This window comes from Ursus americanus, chromosome 3 (assembly GCF_024610735.1).
Source record: "Ursus americanus isolate L20-20 chromosome 3, mUrsAme1.1.p, whole genome shotgun sequence".
NCBI lineage: Eukaryota > Metazoa > Chordata > Mammalia > Carnivora > Ursidae > Ursus > Ursus americanus.
In genome coordinates this window covers 92,062,816-92,073,032 of record NC_142129.1, presented here as the reverse complement: position 1 = coordinate 92,073,032, position 10,217 = coordinate 92,062,816, and the positions used below count along the sequence as shown (strand labels likewise).

General features: G+C 36.6%; 1 pseudogene; it reads left to right on the top strand.

Moving 5' to 3' along the window:
* Positions 1-2,524: 2,524 nt before the first annotated feature.
* Positions 2,525-3,274, top strand: LOC123789623 (small ribosomal subunit protein eS6 pseudogene; annotated as a pseudogene).
* The last annotated feature ends 6,943 nt before the right edge of the window (positions 3,275-10,217 follow it).

The window sequence follows — 10,217 nt, the reverse complement described above, 5'->3', positions numbered from 1 at the left end:
ACACTAATTATGTGTCAGATGACACGGGATTGGGGGGGGGGGGGAAGACAAGGCTTATTTTATGGACCATCTTGGTTTTGCTTAATGAAACCAAACCCATCTAAGCAAAGAAAGGAGGTACTTTGCGTCTCCCTCACCAAGTATCCCCGTAAGCAAAGCTTTAGGGCTTATACCAAAAAGGAAATGGTACCATCATTCTTCTACCTCCAAGATGCTGATTTGGGAGTTGACCGATATTCTATCTCCTCTATTGTTTATTTCCCCATCTCTCTTATCTTTATTTATTTACTTATTTGAAGAGCTAGAGAAAGATTCAACCAAACTTGCTTTTTGAGACCATTCCTTGCTAACCCTCAGAAGCCACTTTGTGAAGCAAGTCGAATGCTGATTTAGTATCCTTCTAAATTATTAGGGCCATCTCATCACTTATAGTCATCTTTCTATATTTCAGCAGAGATTGCCCTTTATGCATGGTTGGGCCATGGGTGCAGAAAGATGAATTCATGGCACACTCACATAGTTGTCCAAGCAAAGCCCCTCTCTTGTTTTACCCATTCATTTATTTATCCACTCTCTTCCATTCCCCATTCCCATTCCTACTCCCTAATATACTCTTTTTAAAAATATAAACCCTTATATTTTACATAAAAATATATCACATTTTCCCTATTGTTTATGCTTTTGGCATTGTGTGTAAGAAGGCCTATTTCAGACACCTGTCTTGAGTGGACTGCTATCAAAAACTGTATAAGCTGTAAAAAAATAAAACAACTGTTCACAGGTGTTGGACAACAACCAACACAGGGCTGTAGACCTTAAGAAATGAGAAGCACATGAGGTGAGCTTCACACTCACTCAACTTTCTCTCCCAGTCATTTTCCAAACCATGGCACAGGAAAATGGAGTGCAAGCATTTCATAAAATTCAACACGGGTTATCATAAAACTCTCAGCAAACAAAGAATAAAAAAGAACTTTCTAATTTTGTTATAGAATATACATAAAAATTACAGATAATGATATAGACAATGGTGAAATATTGAATACTTTCTCCCTGATTTCAGGAATGGAACAAGCGTGTCCAATATTACATCTCACATTCAACGCTGTATTAGAAGTTCTCCTCAGATCAATAAATGAGGAGAAACAAAATATACAAAGATTGGGAAATTGCACAACAGTCTTTATTCTTGGATAACATGGTTGATAGCTAATTCAAAGGAGTCTACAAATGGATTATTATAATCAATAATTGAATTTAACAGAATTTTTTTAAAAAGGTCATGTAAAAATATTATTTCTATATGCTATAAACAATAGTAATAAGCAATTAGAAAATAAAATGTCATTTATAACAGCATCAAAAATATAAAATATCTAGAAACAAATTTACTGAAAAATATGGAAGACCTCTACACTGAACACTACAGAACAGTGCTAGAAATGTAAAGAAGACATAAGCAAATGATGGAATAGTTAATTGTTGCTGTGTAAAAAATTAACACTTTTTTTTACTTAAAATATTTATTATTTCACAGTTTCTGTGGATTAGAAGTTCAAGCACAGCTTAGCAAGGATCTCTGTCTCAGGGACTCACCATGTTGCAGTAAAGGTGTTGATGGACAGCATTCTTATCTGGAGACTTGATTGGAGAAGAATCCACTCCCAAACTCACTCAATTTGTTAGCAGAATTTATGTCCTCGTGACTGTAGAAGGGTGAGTTTCTTTGTTGGCTGTCTGCTAGAAGTCGTGCTCAGCCTCTAGAGACTGCCTGCAGTTCCTTGCCATGTGGTCCTTTTTGCAGGCAGTTGACAAGATAGTAGTTTGCTTCTTTGAGTTCAGCAAGAGAGCAATAGTAATAGCAAGATGAAATCTTATATAATATAATGTAATCACAGCAGTGACATCCCATCACCAGTGCCACATTCTATTGGTTGGAAGTAAGTTCTAAGTCTCAACCCACACTCAGAACAAACAGATTATAAAAAAGAATAAACCTCAGGATGTGGGATCATGGGAATCACAATGGGGATATACCATGTCCATGGATTGGAAGACTTAATATTGTTAATATAGCCAACTATGCTAAAATTGATCTATACATTCAGACCATAACAATCAAAATCCCAGCAGAAAGTTCTTTGTACACTTACAGATTTCTAAATTTTAAAATTCTAAAATTATGGAAAAATGTTGTTTCCAGCAGAGCCAAGGCAATCTTGAGGGGAAAAAGTTAGATTTTCACTATCAGATTGCAAGATTTACTGTAAAACCTACAGTAATTTAGATAAAATGATATTGGTACAAAGGTGGACAAATATGCCAATGGAACAGAAGAGATTAGTCCAGAAATAGACTTATACAGACACTATCACTTGATTTACAATAAAGGCATTACCACAATTCACTAGGAAAAGGACTATATTCTCAAAAAAATAGTGCCAAAGCAACTGTATAACGACATAATGAAGAAAATGACCCTGCTATTTTTCATGGTGCTTAAGAGGTGGTAGTTTGCTTTAGGATGAAGCTAAACATCTCTTTCCCAGCTACTGGCTGCCAGAAATACATTGAAGTGGATGACGAATGCAAACTTAGTACCTTTTATGAGAAGCGTATGGCCACAGAAATTGTTGCAGATACTCTGTATGACGAATGGAAGGGTTAAGTGGTCTGAACCAGTGGTGGCAATGACAAACAAGTCTTCCCCATGAAGCAGGGTGTTTGACCCATGGCTGTGTTGCCTGCTGCTGACTAAGAGGTATTCCTGCTACAGACCAAGGAGGACTGGAGAAAGAAAGCACAAATCAGTTTGGGGTTGCATTGTGGATGCCAATCTCAGTGTTCTTAACTTTGTCATTGTTAAAGAAATGGGAGAAGGATAGTTCTGGACTCACTGATATTACTGTGCCTTATTGCTTGGGGCCCAAAAGTGCTAGCAGAATCTGCAAACTTTTCCATCTCTCTAAAGAAGATGATGTCTACCACTGTGTTGTGAGAAAGCCCCTACATAAAGAAGGTAAGGAACCTAGAACCAAAATGCCCAAGATTCAGCATCTTGTTACTCCACATGTCCTCCGACATAAACATTGGCATATTGCTGTAAAGAAACAGCACGCTAAGAAAAAATAAGGAAGAGGCTGCAGAACATGCTAAACTTTTGGCCAAGAGAAAGAAGGAGGCCAAAGAAAAATGGCAGGAACAGATTGCCAAGACTCAGAGGCTGCCCTCTCTGACAGCTTCTACCTCTAAACCTGAATCCAGTCAAAAATGAGATTTTCTAAGAGTAATAAATAGATAAGTCCAGACATTAAAAAAAGACAATGATCCTTTTTTGCCCCATAGGAATTTCTTTTTTTTAATAATATATTTTTTTATTATATTATGTTAGTCACCATATAGTACACCCCTGGTTTTTGATGTAAAGCTCGATGATTCATTAGTTGCGTGTAACACCCAGTGCACCATGTAATACGTGCCCTCCTTACTACCCATCACCAGCTTATCCCATTACCCCACCTCCTCCCCTCTGAAGCCCTCAGTTTGTTACTCAGAGTCCATAGTCTCTCATGCTTCATTCCCCCTTCTGATTACCATCCCCCTTTCTTTATCCCCATCCTTAATTCCCTACCTCACACCATACTAAAAAATTAATTCATGGTGGATCATAGACTCAGATCTTCTTGAAGAAAATATAAAATAATATCTTTATGACTTTGGGGGTAGCATAGATATCCTAAACAGAATCCCACAAAAACTAAACATAGAAGAAAAAATAATAATTTTGACTTTAGTTTAATTATGAACTATGTTCATCAAAAGATGGCATTAAGAATGTGAATAAGTATTTGAAAAACTGAGAGCTTCTCCCCTAAAATCAGGAACAAGATAAGGATGTCTACTTCCACTTTTACTCAACATAGTACTGAAAGTCCCAGTCACAGCAATCAGACAAGAAAAAGAAATAAAAGGCATCCAAATTAGTAAGGAAAAAATAAAAATTTTCCCTGTTTGCAGATGACATGATACTATCTATAGAAAACCCCAAAGACTCCACCGAAAAACTACTAGAACTGATAAAAACTGATAAAAACATTCAATAATGTTATGGGATACAAAATCAATATACGGAAACCCACTGCACTTCTATACACTAATAATGAAATAGCAGAAAGAGAAATTAAGAAAATAATTCCCTTTACAATTGCACTAAAAAAGAATAAAACACCTAGGAATAAACTTAACCAAAGAAGTGAAAGACCTCTACTCTGTAAACTATAAGATACTGATGAAAGAAATTGAAGATGACACCAACAAGTGGAAAGATATTCCATGCTCATGGATTGGGAGAATGAATATTGTTAAAATGTCCATGCTACCCAATCTACAGATGTAATGCAATCCCTGTCAAAATACTAAGAGCATTTTTCACAGAACTAGAACAAACAATCCTAAAATTTGTATGGAACCACACAACATCCTGAATAGCCAAAGCAAATCTTCAAAAAGAACAAAACTAGAGGTATTATGATGCCACATTTCAAGATATACTACAATCTATAGAAATCAAAACAGTATGGTATTAGCACAAAAATAAACACATAGATCAATGGAACAGAATAGAGAGCCCAAAAATAAACCCACAATTATATAGTCAGTTAATATTTGACAAAGGAGGCAAGAATATGCAATGGGGAAATGACAGTCTCTTCATCAAATGGTGTTGGGTAAACTGGACAGCTACATGAAAAAGAATGAAACTTGACCACTTTTGTATGCCAAACACAAAAAATTCAAAATGGATTAGGGGACTAAACATGAGACCTGAAACTATAAAAATCCTACGAGGGAGCACAAACAGTAATTTCTCTGACATCAACTGTACCAACATTTTTCTAGATGTGTTTCCTGATGCAAGGGAAACAAAAGCAAAACAAACTATTGGGACTACATCAAAATAAAAAGCTTCTGTATAGCAAAGGAAACAATCACAAAACTAAAAGACAACCTACTGAATGGGAGAAGATATTTGCAAATGACATATCTGATAAAAGATTAGTATTCAAAATATATAAAGAACATATACAAATCAATGCCAAAAAATCCCAGGCAATCCAATCAAAATGGGCAGGAAACATGAACAGATATATGGATAGCTGGCAGGCACATGAAAAATGCTCAACATCACCCATAATCAGAGAAATAAATCAAACCCACAATGATGTCACCTCACACCTGTCAGAATGACTAAAATCAAAGCCACAAGAAACAAATGTTGGTGAGGCTGTGGAGAAAAAGGAGTCTTCGTGTACTCTTCGTGGGAATGAAAACTGGTGCAGCCATTGTGGAAAACAGTATGAAAAATAGAACACTATTAAAAATAGAATTGCCGTAGGATCCAGTAATTCCACTACTGGGTATTTACTCAAACAATATGAAAACACTAATTTGAAAAGATTTTTGCAGCCCTATGTTTATTGCAGCATAATAATGGATAGCCAAATTACGGAAGCAACCCAAGTGTCCATCAACTGATGAATGGATAAAGAAGAAGTATATATATATATGTATATATATGCGATGGAATATTACTCAGTCGTAAAAAAAGAATGAAATCTTGCCTTTTGCAACAACATGGATGGAGCTAGAGGATACAATGCTAAGTGGAATAAGTCAAGTGGAGTCCAAGTGAAGAAAGACAAATATCGTATGATTTCATTTATATGTGGAATTTAAGAAACAAAACAAATGAACAATTAAAAAAGAGACAAACAACCAGACTTTTAAATATAGAGAACAAACATGGTTACCAGAGGGGAGGTGGGTGGAGGGATGGGTGAAATAGGTGAAAGGGATTAAGAGTGCGCTTACTGTGATGAGCTGCGTAACATATAGCATTGTTGGTTCACTATACTGTACACTCGAAACTACTATAACACTGTAGTTGATTATATTAGAAGTAAATGTTTTTAATTTTTAAAAAGAATGTGACTAGGTGAGTCACAGACTAAGAGAAGAACTCATATTTGGATTATATAAAGAATTTCTGTCATCAAAAAAGTAAAGATAAATAGCTGTTTATTAAAATGGAGAAAAGCCTGAGTAGGCAACTCAAAACAGTTGGTATTTAAATATCTAATGAGCATATTAAAAGGTGCTCAACCTCATTAATCATTAAAGAAATGCAAATTAAAATGACAATGTATTACCACTATCTGACCCCCGGAATATCTGAAATTTTAAAGAGTGAAAATACCAAGTGTCATTGAGGACTTAAGGCAACTGCATGGCTGAGCAAAGTGTAACTTTGTTCAGACACTTTGGAAAACTGTATGGCACTACATAATACTACACACATGCCTACCTTATGGCCTGCAATTCTACTCCTAGATATAAACCCAAGAGAAAGGTATATGTCCACCAAAAGGGATCTGTAAGAATGGCCATAGGAACTTTCTTCATTATAGCCCAACACTGGAAAAAAAGAGCTGCCATGTTAACTGGAGAAAGTGTAAACTCATCGTGTGATATTTGTGCAATGGCATACTTACTATACAACAAGAGAATAAACCCTGATGCACACGACAACATAGGTGAAAATCTTAAAAAACATTTTGTTAAGCAAAAGAAACCAGACACAAAAGAGTACATAGTACAGAATTAGAACTCCATACTATACAAGATATGATAGTAAAAATCAGCCTGTGGTGTTAGGCATCAGAATAATGGCCAGGGATTTTTTTTCCCCTGGGAAAAAGTAGGAGGGGCTTATCTGGGGTGAGGCAAATTATACGCTGACCCTTGTGGTGGTTATACGGTTACATACAAGCGCAAAAAATCATCAAACTGTATACTTACGATTTTTGCACTTGACCCCATGAGTTATCTTTCAAAAAAAATAGAAAAAGCCAAAAACAAAGACCATTCCATATCAGATTTCTCTAATTGCTTATCTAATTTTTGACAATATAAAAAAAATTGTGATTTATTTAGGAAAGCACATAGAGCTCTGTTCGGCAAAGGAAAAGACTTGAACCTATCCCAACGTTCTGAGGATGTACGTTTATAAGTTTAAGTAAAGTGCCAATTTGTGGTATGAAAGAAACCCTCTTTTACTCTTTCTCTGTAGATCAGGAAGATACTTTTTAAAAACAACTTCTATTAACATTTCAGCTTTATCTTTTCCGGTTAGGTCTTTTCTCTATCTGGAGATACACTTGTGTACCATTGTAGGTAAGGATCCAGTTGCATTTTTCTTTGGGCACGGATCACCTTCCTTTCTCCTCGAAATAATTTTCTTCTTCATTATGCATTGATTTCCATTTACACATGGACCTAAATTCCCAATTTTATTCTATTTGTTTTCATGCCAATCCTATCCTGTTGCTATTAGTGTGGCTTGGTGGTAGGCCCTCATCGAAAGGAAAGCAAATTCCCCTTCTCAAAGTTAACTTAGTTATTCATAGATCTTATTCTTCAGTGGACATTTAGAGCAAATCAAGTTCTTTATAAAACTGCCAAACCAAATTTTTCTTTTTAAAGATTTTATTTATTCATTCAACAGAGAGAGAGAGACAGCCAGCGAGAGAGGGAACACAAGCAGGGGGAGTGGGAGAGGAAGAAGCAGGATCCCAACGGAAGAGCCTGATGCGGGGCTCGATCCCAGAACCCGGGATCACGCCCTGAACCGAAGGCAGAAGCTTAACGACTGAGCCACCCAGGCGCCCCCCAAACCAAATTTTTGACTGGGATTGAATTGAATTGTATTAATTATTTCAACTCCTGTATGTTTATATATTTCATATTTCATCTGGTTCTTTTCAACGACTTCTTCCTGCTTCATATTAATAATAGCCTCCCTGATGCCCTGGAGGTATTTTGTGCTTACTTTCAATTCATTGCTTATCTAATCTAATAATACTTCTTTTTGCAGTATGTCTTTTGTACTTGTTAATATTTTTTAAGTAGTTGTGTGCTTCTCTCATTTCTTCTTTCGGCCTGTGACTTTAAGTTTCCCTGGGAATATCAGCTACCTTATCCTCTAACGTGCATACAGGAAAGGTCAAAACACACACTCTAGTTCTCATCCTACCAGACAGTTTAGGGGAGGTGAGGAGGTGAACTTAAGAACTTCACCGATCACCACGTCTTTACTGCTACTCCACCAGTCTACTCTTGGACCGCAAAGCCATCTACAAACTCATCCAAAGAAATTGAAATCCACCAGCTCTGGGATTTGGGGGAGGGATGTGGAATGCTGGATGTCAAAGGCCTGGGCTGGTTGCCACATCTGGTTTCCTCGGTTCTTGCAGGGATTTTATGAAGTTGATACTTCCCTTCCAATGTGGGGTGTCTTATGGCGATAGGACCTATGACGTTCTTTCAGCCGAATGGGACAGGCAACAGAAGAACTTAAAATGCTCTTGATGTTCTTTTTTTTTTTTAAGATTTATTTATTTATTTATTTATTTATTTATTTATTTATTTGACAGACAGAGACAGCCAGTGAGAGAGGGAACACAAGCAGGGGGAGTGGGAGAGGAAGAAGCAGGCTCCTAGTGGAGGAGCCTGATGTGGGGCTCGATCCCGGAACGCCAGGATCACGCCCTGAGCCGAAGGCAGACACTTAACGACTGCGCCACCCAGGTGCCCCTTGATGTTCTATATCTTGATTGAAATGTGGCTCACATGGGTACACATTTGTGGAAATCGTTGAACTGCATACTCGAGACCTGGGCATCCCACTGTGGAAACAGAATACCTGGGAATGAGAGGATACCATCATCTTTTATTTCACTGTTACTGAACAGTGATCTGGATACACTAGTATTAAAATAAGTTGTAAAACTAAATTAGAATTATAAATATGAGAGAGAAAGATGTAATACTATACTTGTTAGCTCTTACCATACTTCCTCTGGAATCCCTAAAACCTCATTGAAAAAAAATATTAGAACTACGGGGAGTTTAGTAAGATTGCCAGTTAATCAATAAACCCACATTGATCTATAACTGGGGTCACAGTTCAAACACATACAGCCTTTTCACAGAATGAAAATGGGTGAAAGGAAATAAACGGTGAGGAAGGCAGTACAAATTTTTTATTTTATTGAGTTTTGGTTTAAACAAGTGATATAAACATTTGTTATACTGAAGATTATGTTTTAAATCTGAAGTAGAAAAAATATAAATTGATAAACCGAAACAATTTCATTTTACAATTTTTTCTCACTTGGGGATGCTGATTTAAGCCTGAAAAGAATAACACATTTTATAGTGAAATAGCAATATCGAGTTTTATGTTTCCATTGTCATGTGCAGAACAGAATTCAACCTTAAATCCTTTAACTGGGATACTATTCTGTTTCATATGGTTTCATATTTCATAAGAGAAAACAGCTGTTCACAAATTTAGGAAATTCCTAACCTAACATAATCTTTGTACGATGCTTTTTCTATTTAGTGCAATCATACCCCGGATATTTGCACAATTCTCATGGAATGATATAAACATGTGTTACAGTATGTTCTGTGCTCAGAAACTTCCATTGGTAGCTCTTCATTCAGTCTTCTTCTGCTAAAGATAAAGTGAGCATCGTTGCTTACTTTTCTCAAAATGAGAAGTTGGCACACAGTAAGCTGTGTAGACTATAGGGTTCAGAGGTTAAGAGCGTTGATTCTGTGGCCAGACTGTGTGAATTCTCTCCTGGCTCCAACACTTGGGAACTGTGACCTGGAGGCGATATTTCAACCTTTCTGGGCCTCAGTGCATCATCTATAAAGTGATGACAATTATAGTATCTCTATCAGAGGGAAGATATATTCACGGATCTTAGAACAATGCCCAGCGTACAACAAGCACATTGTATCCGTTATTACTAAGAAACTGTTTTTGAATTCAGTTTTAACTCCACAATATTAGGGAATGTAGTTCATGCTGACATATTTTCATTTTTGGAAACTGATTGCAATGTAGGAAAGTAAGCTAAAGCTGAAATCCACCATGCCTGAGGGTGCGAAATCATAACTAAGTATCTATCTATAGGTGCTTTTTTTAAAAGATTTTATTTATTTATTTATTTATTTATTTATTTATTTATTTATTTATTTATCAGAGAGAGCGTGAACACAAGCAGGGGGAGCTGCAGGCAGAGGGAGAAGCAGACTTCCCACTGAGCAAGGAGCCAGATGCGGAACTTGATCCCAGGACCCTGGGA